The sequence below is a fragment of the Urocitellus parryii genome, chromosome 15 (assembly GCF_045843805.1).
Source record: "Urocitellus parryii isolate mUroPar1 chromosome 15, mUroPar1.hap1, whole genome shotgun sequence".
Taxonomy (NCBI): domain Eukaryota; kingdom Metazoa; phylum Chordata; class Mammalia; order Rodentia; family Sciuridae; genus Urocitellus; species Urocitellus parryii.
The window spans coordinates 21132081-21149254 of NC_135545.1; the positions used below are offsets into that span (position 1 = coordinate 21132081).

Genomic DNA, 17174 nt, shown 5'->3' on the forward strand with positions numbered 1-17174 from the left:
ACCTACAGGGACCTCTGGGAGACCAAGCTGGCCCAGCCCTGTGCATCCAGAGGGCAAGCCAGTAAAGCTATTTATCCACCAGGTCCTCTCCATCATTGACTAAAGGTTGTTCCCCAGGGCACTGACTCTGGTGTTTCCCACACATTCTGCACACAAGCAGAGCAGGCCTCTGGACCTGAGCTTGTCCCCAAGAAGAGTACCACACCCTTGCTCAGATGCATACAAGGGGACAGTAAATTCAAAGGAACATGGGAAGGACAACCCCAGAGCCTTCTATATGGGTCCTATGCTAATGTGGATAGTTCTAAGCACTATCCTAAATTCATTTTGAACTTTCAGAGGAACTTACTCACTGTCATTTGGTGTTTATCAAGAACAATAACCTTTTTGCTGGGCACAGTGGCTCATGCCTGTAATCCCACCTACTTGGGAGGCTAAGGCAGAAGGATTGTCAGTTCCAGGCAGGCTCAGCAACTTAGCAAAATTGGAGATGCAGCTCAGTGATGCAGCACAACTGGGTTCAATCCCAAGTACTGCAAGAGGAAAAAAAAAAAAGCCCCGAAACTTAAATGGGGAATCAACTCAGCCCAGCACTGCTGTGGGTGCTGTAGTAGCTTTAGCTGTCAATTTGCACTCTAGAAACAAGAGATAGTATGGGCGTGTCAGATGTGAGAAGTACTATGTGGGTGGGGGATTTCTTTAGCCTTAGGAGTCAGGGAGGGCTTCTCAGAAGTCCCCTTGAGGCTGAGACTTAAAGGATGGAAACTGACCTGCCACATAAAGATCTGGGGAGATGTTCCAGGTATAAAGTAAAGCAAGAGTCACAGTTCCAAGCCAGGAACAAGTTTGGTATATGACTGAGAGACAGTGTCTGTGACAAAGGTGACTTTGAAAAGGAAGGCAGGGGCCAGATGACTGGGGGAGGCTGGGTGCAAGGGATCAATCCCATCTACCTGAATCCCTGCAGAGACAGTATATGTTGTTTAGGGTTGTTGGCTCCATTTGATAAATCTCACATATGCGTGAGTTTGAGAACCTCCACCTGGACTGAAGGATGGCTGGAAATTAATGATCTATTCTAGTTCCCTAGTAATGACCCGAGAGGGGCAGAATGCGGAACAGCAGGGTATCCCTGCTGGACTCAATACTTAAAAAAAAAAAAAAAAAATAGAATCTTCCTGGCCCAGTACATGAGGAAAAAAAAAAAAAAAAACTGGTACAATGTCCAAGAGTGTGGGAGTGATAATGTCCCAGCCAGGGACTGGCCTGTAGTTTGTGTTTGGTTAAAGTTGAATGGGTTTGAAGCTAAATCTTCCTTGTGTCCCTGTTGTCTGGAAAATTCTGGAGAGTTGACCTGTCACCCATTTTCCTAAGTTGACATTTCTATCCTGCCCCACTGGAGAGGTATGTATCTGGGCTTCAGCCTCCCGCTCAGTACCCCTCAGGGAGCATTGCCTGGCCTGGGTTTGGGTTCCGCAGTCAGCACTCAGGATCAATGTGTGTCTGATATGTCCTGGTACACAGGCCAGACGCTGACTGGTCTGTATGTGCCGTATTCTGTGAGGGGAGGGGGATTTGAGGGAGAGTGAGCCACTGGTATTTTGAAGACCATGTATAAGAATCATTAAAACTGCAGGTCATCTCGAACCACCCCTACCAGCTCCTACACAACCCTCAGGCTATCAGGAGGAGGGAATGCTTCTCAAGGAGGACAGTCCAGCAAGGAGGCTCTGGCCTGCAGCTGCTTCTGCCTGCCTCCCACTGTCCCTGACACACCCCATACAGGGTGTCTGCCCTGCTTCCCCACTGCAGCCACCTTCCCCACTGCAGCCACCTCAGCCAGCACTCCAAACACCGCTTGCCACCCCCAGGGGTTTCCAGGAGCTGTGGATCCTCCTGCTCCTCCTGTCTTTACCTCAGCACAGAGTTAGGGTTATTTCTGGCCCTCCGACTACAATGAGCTGGACCAAACTATGGGAGTCAGAGAGCCTTTTGGCCTGGCCACTCCATCCTGATGCACCTTCAATGCAGACTGTTGTGACTGTGGCCAGTGAGGGTTTCTAGGAGACTTCATGTCTGTGTTAAAGCATTTACTTGCCACATCTCAATGCTTAACTTCACCAAAATTGTGTACCTTGCCTTGACATTTTTTTAAAAAATAAATTAATAGATTAGAAGTGGTTCAGGCTTCTCCTAACCCTTCAGGGGCCAAGTCCTGCAGTCAAGAGCTGGAGAAGGAAACTTTTCATGGGAAAAGAGAACCTTGACTGGCCAGGTCAAGACCATACCCTAAGCTAACATTATCAAGCACAAGCTACACCTATGGACATGAACTGATCTCCTGTCAACTTACTTTATCCTCACAAAAGGTCAGGGCTATTTTTATATCCCCATCTTATAAATGAGGAGACTGAGGTGTGGAGCAATAGGGGATCTCCATCAAGGTCACACAACCAGCAATGAGAAGAGGAAAATTCCCACACTGGTAGCTGGCTCCAGAGTTCACATGCTTACCCTCACTGCTGCACCATCTCTGAAGCCATGACAACCACCTCTGTACTTATCCAGTCTGCACTGAAGAGTTTCACATCTTGGAAGCAGGGGAGGAACTACTACTGTTCCCATTTTACAGATGAGCAAATGGAAGCAAAGAGACTTCCTAGAATTCCTTAGTAATGTGGTAGGACCAGACGTAGAAGTAAGGTACCTGAATCCCAGTCCCTGGGTTTCCTGCCTGCTGCCTGTCAGCACCAATTAACACAGATGCCTCATTTTCCAGCCTGTAGCAAAGGGCCAGACTCCCCTACTGTTGGGAAGATGAAAGGAGGCAAATTGTCAGTTTTTTTTTTTTTTTTAAGGAAAAGAGAAAATAAAGTGAAGCTCTCTAAAACTCACAGGAACAAACTCCAAAAACAGCATCTCTCAGGCAAATTCAGAAGTTCTCTGAGCATTTTGAAAAGCAGGGCTTGGTAGGGCACAGTGGTATGTGAATAACTGTAACATTTGGGTTTCCAGAGCCAGTTTTCCTGTCTAAAAACAATGCCAGAAAACTAACCTCAAATATCAGGGATCAGAGACATTGAATTTGGACTATTTCAACTTTAAAAGGAACTATCTGAAAAGATGGCAGACTGGACCAGTTTATCTCTGCAGCATGGGACTGGACTGATGTCAGAATTACCAGATTTAAAACTGGAGCTTCCCCCTTTGCTCCAGCCCTGGCTGAGCACAGACCTTTCTGGCTCCTGTGAGACTCAGCTCCCGGCAGCACCAACTAATGAAGCCTTTATGGGGCATCTTGAATTCAGAGCGCCAGCCCCACATTTGCAAGCCAAGTCTGCAGGTGACCAGAGCAGAGCTGCGTCTATGAATTGCTAACTCCCCATCTATTGGACGGCACAGGGGGGGCGGAGGCAATGCAGGGAGCCCCCTGCCATCTCAGGCTCCACCAGAGCCTGGCTAAGATGAGCTGCTTAAGGAGGGACCACACTGTCAGATGAGGGCCCGAAGCAGCCATGTGTGAGCATCTGAGGGCACGATTAGTCCCGCATCTGCGGCCTCCTTTTTCTGGTTGGCTTGTCCCCAGGACTAAACCAGTCTCCTTCTCCTTGCAGCAGGGCAAATGCTGCTGAGGGAGGAAGGGCGGAGGGTTTGGGGAAGTTAGTAAAATGGTTTGCTATTTCTATAAATGTTGATTGGGTGTCCTATTAGTTTTCACACCTCGTTCAACAGATACTTTTTTGAGCATCAAGAGTATACAAGGCTCAGGATGGGGAGGACAGAAAGCCCCACACTCCGATAACACTGACACAAGGCAGCTGCTACCTGCGTCAATCAAGGCAAAGAGCTCCAGAGGTGCCTTCTACCCAGGGCTTGGGATAGCCATGCAGATGATTTCACACAGTGTTCTTCATTATTCATCAAAGTGTTTCCCTCATTCTTCAACTCTTGTGGCTTGTATGCCCATATCTCAGGTGCAAGAAGAAAGCTTGGGAAAGGTTAAGGGATTTACCCATGCCATTCACTAAAAAGTAGTAAAGCTGGAATTGTAACCCATAACTAAAGCCCTATACCACTCCTCTGTCGCCAGGCCCATGTTTGGGAACCCAAAGACCAGGAGTCTCTGTAAATAACACAGGGACAACCGAAATGAACTCTTGGCATGAAAATGTCAATCCTTTGTTGTGTATGGAGCTGGGTTGATGTGAAATAGTCCATGGGGCTACCCTGCCCATCCCCCACCCACCCCAAATCTGATATTGGACATTGCGTCTGGAACACTGTGACACTGTGGAGATATAAGCCATTTCTTATGGATGACAGTGAGCATTTATTACATGCCTGCCCATAGCCCAATCCTGTGCCAAATGATGTGTGGCAGATGAGAAACCACAGCCCATCCCTGCCCCAGGGAGCTCAAATTCAACTTGGAAATTCAGGACTAGAGAACAAAGCAGGAGATGATGAACATGTTCAAGCACTGGAGAGAATTTCTTGTCCTCTCATTTCTAAGTTGTGCTGAACTCACTGTGTTTCAGCCACCAGCATCTACCCAAGGAACAGTCCTGGCAGGCAGGCTTGATGCCTGCCTCTCAGAGCTCTGGGCTATGTCTCTGATCCGCACATGGGACATTTCACACCACAGCGCTCTGGAGGTCTGGCTTCCCACCCCCATCCCATTTCACTCCACTAGCGTCTGAGCCTCCTGGGAGAAGTTTCCAGAGCAGGTTGTGCTTGGTTCTCCTTCAGTGTCCTGGGGCCAGGGCTTGGCACACTTACACCCACCCAGTCAGTCATTCCATAGATGCTTCTTGAAGGGCAACTGTGTGCCAAACTCTGAGTTACATTCTAGCGCAGTTAAATGGGCTGGCGTGGAATTCGCTACTCAGGGTGTACATGCCCAGGGACTAATAGATGCTCACCATCAAAGTGTGTGTCTTTTTAGAGCTGATGGTGTGAAGAGTGTGATAGTGACTGTAAAGAGACAGCAGCGAATCTAGCAAACAAACAAACACTTAGCAATGATAAACCATGAGAACTGCTAGAAGGAGAAGAACAGTGCACCCCGAGAAAGAATAACCATGGAAACTAAAGTTGCACAGGAAGTGGATGTCAGGGAAGCCTGACAGGGAGTGTGTATATGCTCAGGGCCTAATAGATGTTCACTGTCTGATGAACAGTTTGAAAGTCGTGGTAGGAAAGAGGGGAAGATGAGGAAAGGAAAAAGAGGGTCAAAGTGGAGATGAGAGATTCAGACCCAAAAGGGTTTTACATTTTCCAAAGGTGAAGGACAAATGTCTAGTGAGAAGATGACAAATATGTCCTAAATCAAGTGGGCCAACCCAATCATGAAGTGATGTAGGCACACAGGGTTTCCAGGGGTAGGTAAGAGTGGGTCAGTTCTTGCAGGAAGAAGTACCATGGGCTTTAGTTCACTGAAGCCTCTTGTACCAGGTATGGCCCATTTCCACCTATAAAATAGGGAATTAGGACACTAAAATGACGAAAGGGCCAAAAAAAAAAAATAGGAAATTGGGGCATTAAAACGATGAAAGGGCCAAATTGGCCCATCTGCCTTTAGCAGAATCCCCCTGGGATTCTGTGACACCAGTCTCTGGGAACTGAAAACCAAGCAGACAGCGGGCCCCTGTACCCAGGGTAAGGGGACTGTTGTCTTTTCTGGAGCTTCCTCAGCCAGAGGCAGTGCAGGGCTTAGGAATGGCGTGAGCAGAAGGTTCCACAGCTCCTTAGGTGGGTGACTTAGGTCAGAAGAGAAGTGGACCCAGGGACTCCAACCGTGACATTAAAACTCATTGTCACGATCGGCTCGGTTGTCCTCAAATTTGGTTTCTTTCCTAATTTTTCCCCAGTTGTGTCAAAGATGACGGTAGCTCCAGGCTTGAGAAAGACTTCCCACAAGGAGAGCTCCTCATTAAGTAGTTCCCTTCACACGCTGAGACCCATTCGGATTCGTTCAGCTTATCCTACTGCCCAATCCAGAGCTAATCAGGGTGGTCAGCCCACGGTTCTCGCCTCTCATTGGCCAGTCACATGCCCCCTCCTCCACTGAGGCACAGGGTACCTCTATCCAAATCACTTGGTTTGCCACTGAATGGTGAGTCCCCCAAAGGAAAAACAGGTGTGGTGGAAAAAGGAAAGAACAAGACCATCCAGCAAGGAGGAGAGATGTAGAAGGGAGAAAACCAAAATTGCAATAGAAAGAAAGTATCAGAAGGGAAGTGTTAAAGTTCAAAGATGGATCCTTCACCAACTGATCTGGAAGGATGTCACCAAAGGGGTGACATCTGGATGGTTTTAAAGACTTAGTTCTTGTGAATGGTACCACTAGCTGGTTTTCTACTCTATTCTTTTGCTCTTCGGCAGGTGCCTTTTTCTTAATTACACCCAGAGAGCATAGGAAAGTGGATGCCAGCGATATTTATTTTCTGCTCTGAGCCCAGCACAGGTAACACACCAGGGGCATCTTTCTTAATGAGGGAAGAAAAATGTCAGAACAGCGATCAGCCACGTTGCACCCAATGGACTTAAAAATAAGCAAAAATAACATGAAAATTCATTTTGCATTAGCTGGCTGTATATATCATTCCAAGATTAGGAGAGCAGGATTTTCTTTGTACCATGATGAGATCTGTTACTATGGGTTCCCTCACAAATGGACGCTCTTCACAGAAGAGATATTCATTCTGTGGATTATCTTATTCAATTTTCAAACTAGAGCTGAAGCTGGAGGTCCAAGCCCACGTCTGTTCCAGAGGAAGTGCCTGAGCCCCTCCTGGTGTCTCCAGTCTATACCCTCACCCCTTCTCTGTGTTGCCTTCTCACTCCACCCTCAAAAAGTTAGACCTTTTGTGTATGTTGGGTAAGGAGGAAGGGCCAAAGTCCATGTCACTTAATAATATCAGCAATGCCCTGTGAGCTTTATTATCCTTATGCAATCATGTGAGATATGAATTGCCATCTCTGTGTAATGGAAGGGGAAATTGAGGCTTATCCACTCAAATGGGTTTCTCCTCTAGGTAACATAGCCTTCCCGTCTGTTTTGTCATGAGATGAGACTGGGCCCTTCATTGCTATAAACATACCTGGTTATGTCCTGATTGGCATGAGACCCTGCATGAAGCCCGTCCAACAACTGATTGAATAGGGGACTGAGTGAATTGGTTACTGAGTGAATGGATTGTGGGTACACCCCTCCTGTCTCCATCTTGACTGTGTGCTAGCACCCTTAAATCATTTCTGCGGCTGGGCACACAGTAGGAGCTCTGGATAAGGGCTTGACAGTGGCCAGAGGAGCTGCCAGGAGCAGGGAACTAACTCCTCCTTGCTAATTCCAGGCCAAAGCAGGGTTAGGGATGAAAGGAGGTGGATAAGGAAGTCCTTGAAGTAATGAAAAGAAAGTAATCCTGATTGGCTTCATTTAGAGCAGCTCAGAGACAGAAAAGCCGAGAATCAAATGAAGTCATCCCCAGGGCTTCGCAGCCCCCCCTCCTCTGGCAGTGGCAGGCAACACCAGAGAGTCCTTTTGAGCTCCAGTGTGACCAGGTCACCTGGGAAAGGGGGATGACACCCACCCCCAGCTCCTTTGTAGCACAGAGAAGTGGGAAGGAGGTCACTAGAGAGAAAGAGGGAAGTGAGGCAGTGAGAGACAGAGATGGGGAGACAGGGAGAGAATAGTGAGGGCACAGAGACAGAGGAGTCGACGGTGGTGGGGAGGAGCTGAGAGAAGGAGCTGTCCATCTCCCCTCCACCCTGTACACCCCACTGCACCCTTCTCCACCTGCTCTGTGTACCTTCCCCTGACAGAAAAGATATTCCCCATGTGGAAGTTTCATTCTGCTTTGTGAGTGGGTTGACCCTGACAGGAGATGGGGCAGGGAAACAGGAGTGTAGTTGGGGTGGTCAAATCCCAGGTCCCTATCCAGAGGTCACTGTTCCTCTGTAGCCACCTAAGACCTACAGATTCAGGTAACCATGCCTCACCAGGTCTGCAGCCCCAGAATGAGAACAGCCCTACTGCTTCTAGACCTAGAGATTCTGCCCTTCCTCCCAAGGTCCCTCTTTGTAAATAATCCCTTAAATCCTGCTAGATCCTAGATAATACAGGAATTTCCTAGGCTTCTAATGCTGAGGGGAAAAGGATCCATAGGTGGAGAAGAGAGGCCTTTCCCTGTATACTATAAGCTCAAAGCTCAAAGGGCATACTTGGGAGCAGAGCACAGCTTCCCCAGCTCTTTCACATTTTTAGTTTTGAGGCAGGATCTTGTTTACTTGCTGGGGTCTTGGTCACTAAGTTGCTGAACTTTCGATCCTCCTGCCTCAGCCTCCCCAATTGCTGGGATTACAAGCATGCCCACTCCACCCAGCCATGTTCTCTTTTGGAATGCAGCAGCCAGCACAGACTTCCCAGCTTCCTCTATGCACCTGAACACCCACAACTGGCTGTTTGATGAGTGTGTCTCCAGGCTCCATTGCAGCTGTCCCCAGAGGACGGCTCTCAAGATAAATAAATAAAGCCTTTGCTGACTGTACATGCCAGTGTCCGGGCTTCACAGCCTATTTTTAGAATGTAGGACAACTTTCTCCCAGAATAGACAAGACAGCTAATCCAGGAGGGAGGCCTGAGAGAGATGAAGACGTGGAGTCTAGATATGAATTAGTAGTGAGTATATTATTTGAAGAAATGTTGAACAGCTAGGCAAATATTTGATACCTTTGAATTGGAGCCTACGTTTTTCACAGGCAGAGCAGCGTCAGCAGCTGCTTGAGACATCTCGCTTCCTGGCTGTCACACCCAGTTCTGTGGGCCACCTCTTGCTGCATACTCAGAGGTAATTAAAGTTGCATGCCTCCTAAAATTAAGAGCCATTCTGGGTCTCAGGGACAGTAGATCCAAATAAATTCTTCTTTTCAAAGGGGTATTTATTTTCCTTAAATCTACCATCATCTTATAAAAGGGATAGGATCTCTGTTTGAAAAGTGTCAGAGAAACAATTCCTGATTTGGACTTTTAGTCTGTGACTCTGTAGAGAAGTTTCCCAAAAAAGCTACTCAGGCTCCTGTAACCCAGAAGGTGAGCCTTGCTCAAAAAACTTGAGGCCAGGGGCAGAGCTTCCAGGTTTGGGCTCAGCTGAGAGTCTTTGCAGAAGGGCATCTTCTGGGAGCCTGCAGGTGGAAGCTAAGTATTAAGGCATGGTCTTGCCATGTACTTTGAGCTTCACATGCATACGCCCAGGCAATCATTGCAAAGCCTCCAGGAATGCACTTCCACTAACCCCACTTTACAGATGAGAAAAATGGGATTCTGAAAAGTAAAAGGCCCTGCCGCAAACCACCCAAGTGGGGTGTGGCGAGCCTGACCCAAGCGCTAACCACTGTGTATGTTCCTTGGCGACATGTATTACTCGCATTCTCTCTGGAAAATCCCGAACAGCACCGGAGGTGGAGGCGCTGAGCTTCCTTCCTGTCGCTCCGGTCTGCGAGGCTCTAGGTGGGGGATCCGCAAACCCTGGTTCAGGGCCCTGGGCCGGGCCTCCCCGCGCTGTGCCGCAGCTGCTCGAGAGCCGCCACCAGATGGCAGCAGACGCCCTGCGATCGGGCCGCTGGGAGGGAGCCAGGCCAGGGCACCGGCCTGTGGAGGCCACCCGCGGCGCGTCCCTGGGAGCAGGATTGCCGCCTACCGGACCTGAGGTGCCCGCAGTCTGGAACTCTGGACACGAGTCGGCCCAGAAGCCCCCGCCGCTTCCCGGGGCCCGCCGCCTCATGCTGTTCCCGGCGCTAGAATGCTGATTGGCTTGGGCTGAAGCCGGGGGAGCCCGACGAGCAATCAACCCCCGCGGGGACCGGGCGCGGGGCGGCCCCTCCACCCCACCCCCCGGAGGAGAGGCTCGCCTGCCCGCCAGCCGCCCGGGGAGCGCTCCCCCGACCCCCTGGCCAGCCCAGCTCCTACACCTCTAGTTTCACGCCTGAGAGGGAGGGCGGGGGATCTGTCACCTCACTCGACCTTCAAGGAAATTGGCTCAGACGTGTGGCAGATGGCAGAGCGCGACCCTGCCTGAGGTCTCCCAGCTCCAAGGCTCAAGTTGGGCCCCCACCAAACCCCATACCCGATGGCGCCCAGACCCGGCCGGGAGTGCTGGAAACGATGCGCTTGGCTAAGAGTGGGTGCAGGCCTCGTGCAGCCACGGGCACAGTCTGAGCTAACTTGGTGTGGATTCTGTGGAAGTCTGGGATGCAGAGAAAGGAACGGAGGGCCAGGCTTTCACCTGGAGCAGCTGGAGGCCTCGTCAGGCCATTTGCTATCCAGAGCAATGCACTGCCGGGCCAGAACTTACCTGGGGCTAAGGGAAAACGATCCTTTGCAACAGGAAACTGGGGCCAAGAAGTCAGGGGTGCCTGGGACCCTCTAGCCTGACTCCAGACCGGGAAACTGAAGCCCCAAGGAGTCACAGGCACTCCCGGAGTCCAAGCTGAAGATGGAGGAAGAGAGCCAGAGAAAGTGAGGAGGGCGGTTCCTGCTGTAGCCTTTAAGGAGCTAAAGCATAAGTACCTCAAGGTTAGCGGTACAAAAACCGATAATAAGAAGACCGCGTGGGGTCATGCCATAGAAAGCTCACCTGGCCCTGTGCACTTGTGCCCAGTCCTTGCCTCCCTCAGGCTGCAGCCAACACAGGGATAGGTTGGAGGACCCCACAGCTGCATGTGCAGCTCCAGGGGCTGCCACATGCCACCAGACTTCAGGGCATGTCAGCCAGGCCCAAAGGCCTAGGATCAGAAGCTAGGGCTTCACTGGTAACCCATACAGGGAACCTATTGTGTGAAATCTGCAGTTAAACACATTTATTCTCTAGTGCTTAGGAAAGAATCAACAATGAAGTAAAACCATGCTTTGGGCTCCCAGTATCTTTTAGTTCATCTGTGGATTCAACCAACTGCAGATGGGAAATACTCCTGCCCCCACTTCATCTGCACTGAACATATACTCTTTTCCTTGACATCCCCCCCAAAAAAATATAATACAGCAACCATTTACTTTGCATTTGCATTGTATTAGGTATCAGAAGTAATCTAGAGATGATTTAAAGTATGGGGAGGAGATACAAAAGTTATATGCAGATACTGCACCATTATATAAGGAATTTGGGGGGGGGGTATTTAAGGGATTTTGACACCCCAGGATGGTCCTGGAACCAACCCTCCACATTACACCACTGTATAATGAAGGAAAACAATACAAAAGACAGTGACATGGAGTCATTCCTGGCTCTGTCACTCCTCCTTCTGCACTGGGTAACTTTGCCTCTCTAGGTTTCCCTGGACCACTGGTTAAACAGGAATATTAATGCACACTCACAGGACTGCTGTGGGCCTGGAAAGGGAGGAAGCACAGGACAGGGTGTGGAAACATGAAACGTCTTACCCCAGGACATGGTGCCTTTGTCTTATATTTTCTCAATTCATTAGCATTTTGCTTTTTATTGTATTTTATTGCAATTATTTCATTGTTTACTTTCTTTTTCTGAGCACCCAACCGTAATGCTGACTTGTCCCCCATCTTGCACAGTATTCCTTGCTCCCATCCCCAAATCTTGAACCGTCCTCAGGTTGTGGGATCCTGAGCCCTTGGGTCTTTCAGTCAATCTGGTCTGCCCCTTGCTTCAGGAAGAACCCAAAAGCTTAGCCCTTTGTGATCTGTCCCTATTCATTTGCTCAGCCTCACTTACCAGGCCTTCTTGACCTCTAATAAACAAAGGGCCACCTACAAATTGAAAACAAACATGCAAAACCCAATAGAAAAAAAAATGGACCTAGATAGGACCAGAAATTCATACAAGGTGAGCTGCAAATGTCTTATAAGTATGTGAAAAAACCTGTGCTGGGAATATTCAAATGAAGACAGCATCCACGACTATAATAAAAATTCAAAAGAGCAGCAACATTTGGAGCTAGTGGGGATATGGGGCAGTAGACACCTACCCCAGTCACTGTTGATGGGAGGATAAATTACTACATATTTTGCAGAGTAACTGAACATTTTTTATTACAATTAAAACTGTGGCAGGAGAGTTTTACATACTAACCCATGTTTTTCCCCCCACCTGTTATTTTCCCATCCCCATCCTCTCCTACCCTCCCCCAATGCAGGCAGCTAGGCCTTTCCTTGATCATTATCATCTCAGTAAAGAAGCCAGAGAGAGAAGGCTGCAAGTACTTTTCCAGCTTTGGAAAATACAATCCCTTAAGAGAGAAAATGGTTTGAGGAAGGAAGCTCCTTCCCACCCTTCAGAGATTTCCCTGAGTTGGGGGTGTACATGAGTGGCCTGCAGGGGGAGAAGAATATGTCATAAGATATGTCAGGGGTCATGACACTGGCCCGGAGAGGACAGGGAAGGGATGCTGGGTGCCCATGCCTTCCTGTAGTAGGCATCCCTTCTCCTAGAAATGCTGGACTGTGGCTGTGGGGTGGCAAGAAGACCTCTGACCATCTCCCCAACCCACTCCCAAACCTCTCTATCCCCAATCACACAGAGCCAAGGCTGAAGTGCCAAGGAGCTGGCTGCACTGCTGAAGCCCCAAGAACCAATGACAGAGAAACACACATTCTCACTACACCACAATGCCTGGGCATTTTTGAGGACCTGAGTGATTGGAATTGTATTGGTCTCCTTTTTCACATAAGCCACTTGTTTCATTTTCTTCTCTTATTGCATTGGCAGGTTCTCTGAAACAATGTGGAATAAGCCGTCCTTCTGAGGGCAGATCATCTATTGCCATTTCAACTCTTTTATGGTTCTTTATCTGCTAACACGTTTCTACCTATTATTGAGCCAACCTGGATAATGTATGTTTTTCTAGAAATTATTCTTTTTATTTTTTGGTTCTGAGGATTGAACCATGGTCTTGCACTTCCCATACGCTCTTTCACTGATCTACACTCCTGGCCCCTGTAACTACTTTCTTATTTCTCATAATGTTTTTGCTTTTTTCCTTTCCGTTAATTGTTTTTTTAATAAAGCATCATATTTGGTTTTATTTATATTATTTTGTTTTCTGTCTCATTATATTCAACATTTACTTTTATTAATTCCCTCCTACTGTGTGTCCTTTTGTATTATTTTAATTTCCTAAGTTAAATACATAAATGGAATTTTCTCATTTTATTTTTAATGACAAATAATTTATGTACTGTAAATTTTCCTCTGATTGCAGCTTTATCTGTGTCCCTTAGGTTTTGATGTAGTTCCTTTTGTGATTTCTTAATGATTTGGGGGGGAAGATCATTTTTTTTTAAACTCTTGCCTTCTGTTTTTGCTGAGACATGATCAGAGACTGTGACATGTAGAATCTTGATTTCACTGAGACTGTCTAAAGTTTTGCTTGTGGACAAGAACATGCTTGATGTCAGGGAACATAAGAGAAGAAGGGATATTCTCTGCTTACAGAGTAAAACCTATAACAATTAAACTAAGCTCCTAACTCAACTGTTCAAATCTTGTCTACTAAGATCTTCTGTTTTCTGGAAGACATAGGACATCATCATTATCCAAGAACACTTGTACTAGAAGAAAACACTTTATAGTGAATCTACTGAGGGAAGGGCAAAATTTCATTCATAAGGCAAAAAGACTTTACTGCTATTATATACTGAGAAAGTAAAACTAAATATTATAAAAAGTAATTATCCAATATTACTGAAATTTAGGTTAAAATGTAAAAATGTAACAATTTTTAAAACAAATATAAATTCAGTGTACTTTCCCATATGTATGCTATATTTGTTATACTTCTTATTTTTTTAAGTTTTTGCTTTGCATAAAAGCAATAAACCTCGCTGAAAACAGTGGCACACATCTGTAAGCTCAGCAACTCAGGAGCCTGAGGCAGGAGGATCACAAGTTCGAGGCCACCTCAGTAAATCAGTGAGGCCCTAAACAATGTAGGGAGACCCTGTCTCAAAGTAAAAATAAAAAGGGTTGAAGATGTGTGTTAGTGGTTATGCATCCCTGGCTTCGATCTCCAGTATCAAAACAACAACAACAAAACAATAAACCTCATAATGACTTTCTGAAGTATAATGTATCTTATAAAATCATGTGATAACATGACAAGACAACCCCCGGTTCACATTTGACTTTGGCAATACTATTATGTTTTGCAAAAGGGAATTTATGGTTTTAGCTATTGTCCTAAGGGCCTCTCAATCCTTTGCAGTCAGGATTGCACTCTACAGAAACCCAATTTAGAAACTTAAACAAAATAGGCACTTATTTTTCTCATATGACAAAAAAAAAAAAAAAAATCCAAAGTCAAACAGTTGAGCCAGTGCTGTCGCTTATGGAAAGAACTGCAAATTCAGTTCCTCTAGGTCCTGGCTCTGCTCTCTTTAAGTTGCTTCTTTCTCCTTGCCTTCTTATGATGGCTGCTACACCTCCAGATATCATACCCATGTTCTGATTCAAAGAAGCAGGCAGGACCTGAGGGGGAAAAAATGTTTAAGACAGCTTCGTCTCCTCCTTACTTATCAGGAAAAGTTTCACAGAAGCCCCACAAGCAGACTCATTGGCCAAAACATGATCCCATGGTTATCCTAACTGCAAAAGAGTATGGGAGGTGAGAATTTTTAACTGAGCACATCATCACTCTGAGCAAAAATGGGTTCCAGTCAGAAAGAGAGAATGAATTTTGGATAGCAATTACAACTTTTGTCATAATAATAAAACCATTTAAAAATATTTCCTTTATATTTCTGGTAAGACTTCCCTGTTGCTTACTAATCTCTGTTGGTCAGTGGTTTTGCATGTAACCTAGCAATTCTCCAATATATCTTCTTAAAACATCCTAATACACTACTATTTTCAAAACTCATGGTCTCATTTGCAATTAACTTGGATAATCATGTATTATGTGGTTATTTCTACAATCATTGAGAGGCTGATCATCAAAAGTATTGATACATTTGCTTGGGATAGACAAGTAACCTGGAGGGATGTTTGAGCAGACAATAATTTTGTAAAAGTTCAGTTTATTGATACCTGAATTCAAACTGTGGCTAAATCTCTTACTAGCTATGAAAATTTGGGCAACTTTTTCAACCCTTCTATGTCTGTCTGTTTTTTTATTTGCAAAATGGGGAGGGTTTATCAGTCATCTACTTCTGCAAAAGAAATCACTCCCAAAACTTTAAACAACCACCATTTTATTTTCTCATGATTCTATGAATTAACAATTTGAACTAGGCTCTGCTGGTCTTCATGCAGCCACGGTCATCTGGAACTCAACCAGTGTTGGCTGATCTAAGCTCACTCACACCTCTGGTGATTGGTGTTGGATCACAAGTCTTCAAAAGGCTGAACTCACCTTTTTAACATGATGGTGGAAATGTTTAAGTGTTCTAAGCAAGAATGCAAGATGCAAAGTCTCTTGAGACCTAGCTCAGAAGTCACAAAAAGTAACTTATACTACATTCCATCATCAAAGCAAGTCACAAAGCCAGACCAGATTTACGGGGTGAAAAAAAATAGATATCTCTGCTTACGAGGAGAAACAATCACTTTTGTCAAAGAGAAGGTAATAATCATGACACACAGTTTGTGGGAAGGACTGCAAGAATTAAGACTTGTAAAGTGCTTAGAATCTGACAAACACATATTAAGTGCTCAGTGTGTGTTATTTTTTATTATCATCATCATTGTCACTGTTGTTGTACTAGAAATACTCTTGTTTCCCAAAGCAACCTCTTAATTGAAGACACTTGAATAACAGAATGTCATATCATTTGCCCTTTGTATCAAAACATCCTATTGTAATTGTATTTTACCTGAAGAGTCCTATGCTTTATGTGTTTGCTTACCAAATTGTTTGGTACATATGTGTTTATGAAGGTTTTTAGTTTCTCAGTGAATAGTCCTTCCAAGTTTCACAATTTCCTTCTCTGTCATGTTCAATACTTTACCCCTTGAATTCCATATTGATGGATAATCGAACTGTCACCTTACTTGCTTTTTGTCTGAATTTTTCTGGTATCTCTTTGCTCAACAATTAATATGTATCTTTATTTTTGATGCATCTTCTGTAAATAGAATCTACTTGAATTTCTTTTTTTCTAATTTCATAAGAAAATTTGTAATTTTATTTATTTATTTATTTCACTACTGGAGATTAAACCCAGATGCACTCTACCATTGAGCTATAACCCTTTTTATTTTTTATTTTGGGACAGGGTTTCACTAAGTTGCTGGGGCTGGTCTCGAATTTCCAATCCTCCTGCCTCAGCCTCCAGAGTTACTATGTTACTGGCATATGCCATAATACCAGTCAGAAAATTCCCAATTTATTATGGTAGATGATATATATTAGGTTAAACTACCTGAATTTAATTTTATGTTTACTAATTTTAGTATATACTTCCTATATTATGCTTACTAACTTATTGTTATTTTTCCTCTTTCCTCTTTACCATCTTCTGCTGGCTGCCTCAGGTTTATCACCACTCTTTTAAAAATCCCATAATATTTTCACCCCCAGAACAGTTACCTTTCTCTCCCTAACAATTGTAGAAAGCTCTATTTATTTAAAGATATTATTATCTATTTCTTTTTTAATTGTTTATTTGTTCTTTTTAGTTATACATGACAATAGAAAGTATTTCATCATATTATACATAAATGGAGTATAGCTTCCCATTCTTGTGGTTGTACATGATGTGGAGCTATACAGTTCATATATTCATATATGAACACAGGAAAGTTATGTCTTCCCTTCATTCCCCTTTGTCTCATCCAAAGAACTTCTATTCTTCCCTCCACCCCTGACACCCTTACTGTGAGTCAGTATCTGTATATCAGAGAGAAATTTCGGCTTTGGGATTGGCTTTTGGATTTTGAGGGTTGGCTTATCTCACTTAGCATGATAGTCTCCAATTCCATCCATTTACCAGTAAATGCTATAATTTCATACTTCTTTATGGCTGAGTATATTTTATGTATTTCTGTGTAGCAAAGTACTCCAAAATGTAGCAGCTTAAAATAACAGTCATTAGTTACCTGATAATTTCAGGAGTCCTAGAGCAGCTCAGCTGAAGAGTCCTGGCTCAGGGTCTTTCATTAGGCTCAATCAAGTGTCCACCAAGGATGCAGTCATCTGGGCTTGACTGGGAC

At 45.3% G+C, this 17174-nt stretch overlaps 1 long non-coding RNA gene across 1 annotated transcript; it reads left to right on the forward strand.

The window, feature by feature from the left end:
- The first annotated feature begins 8623 nt into the window (after positions 1–8623).
- On the forward strand, positions 8624–13186 carry LOC144250423 (uncharacterized). The gene is made up of 3 exons (XR_013342489.1): positions 8624–8680; positions 8761–8849; positions 12735–13186. It is a non-coding gene; the product is annotated as an uncharacterized LOC144250423 (long non-coding RNA).
- The last annotated feature ends 3988 nt before the right edge of the window (positions 13187–17174 follow it).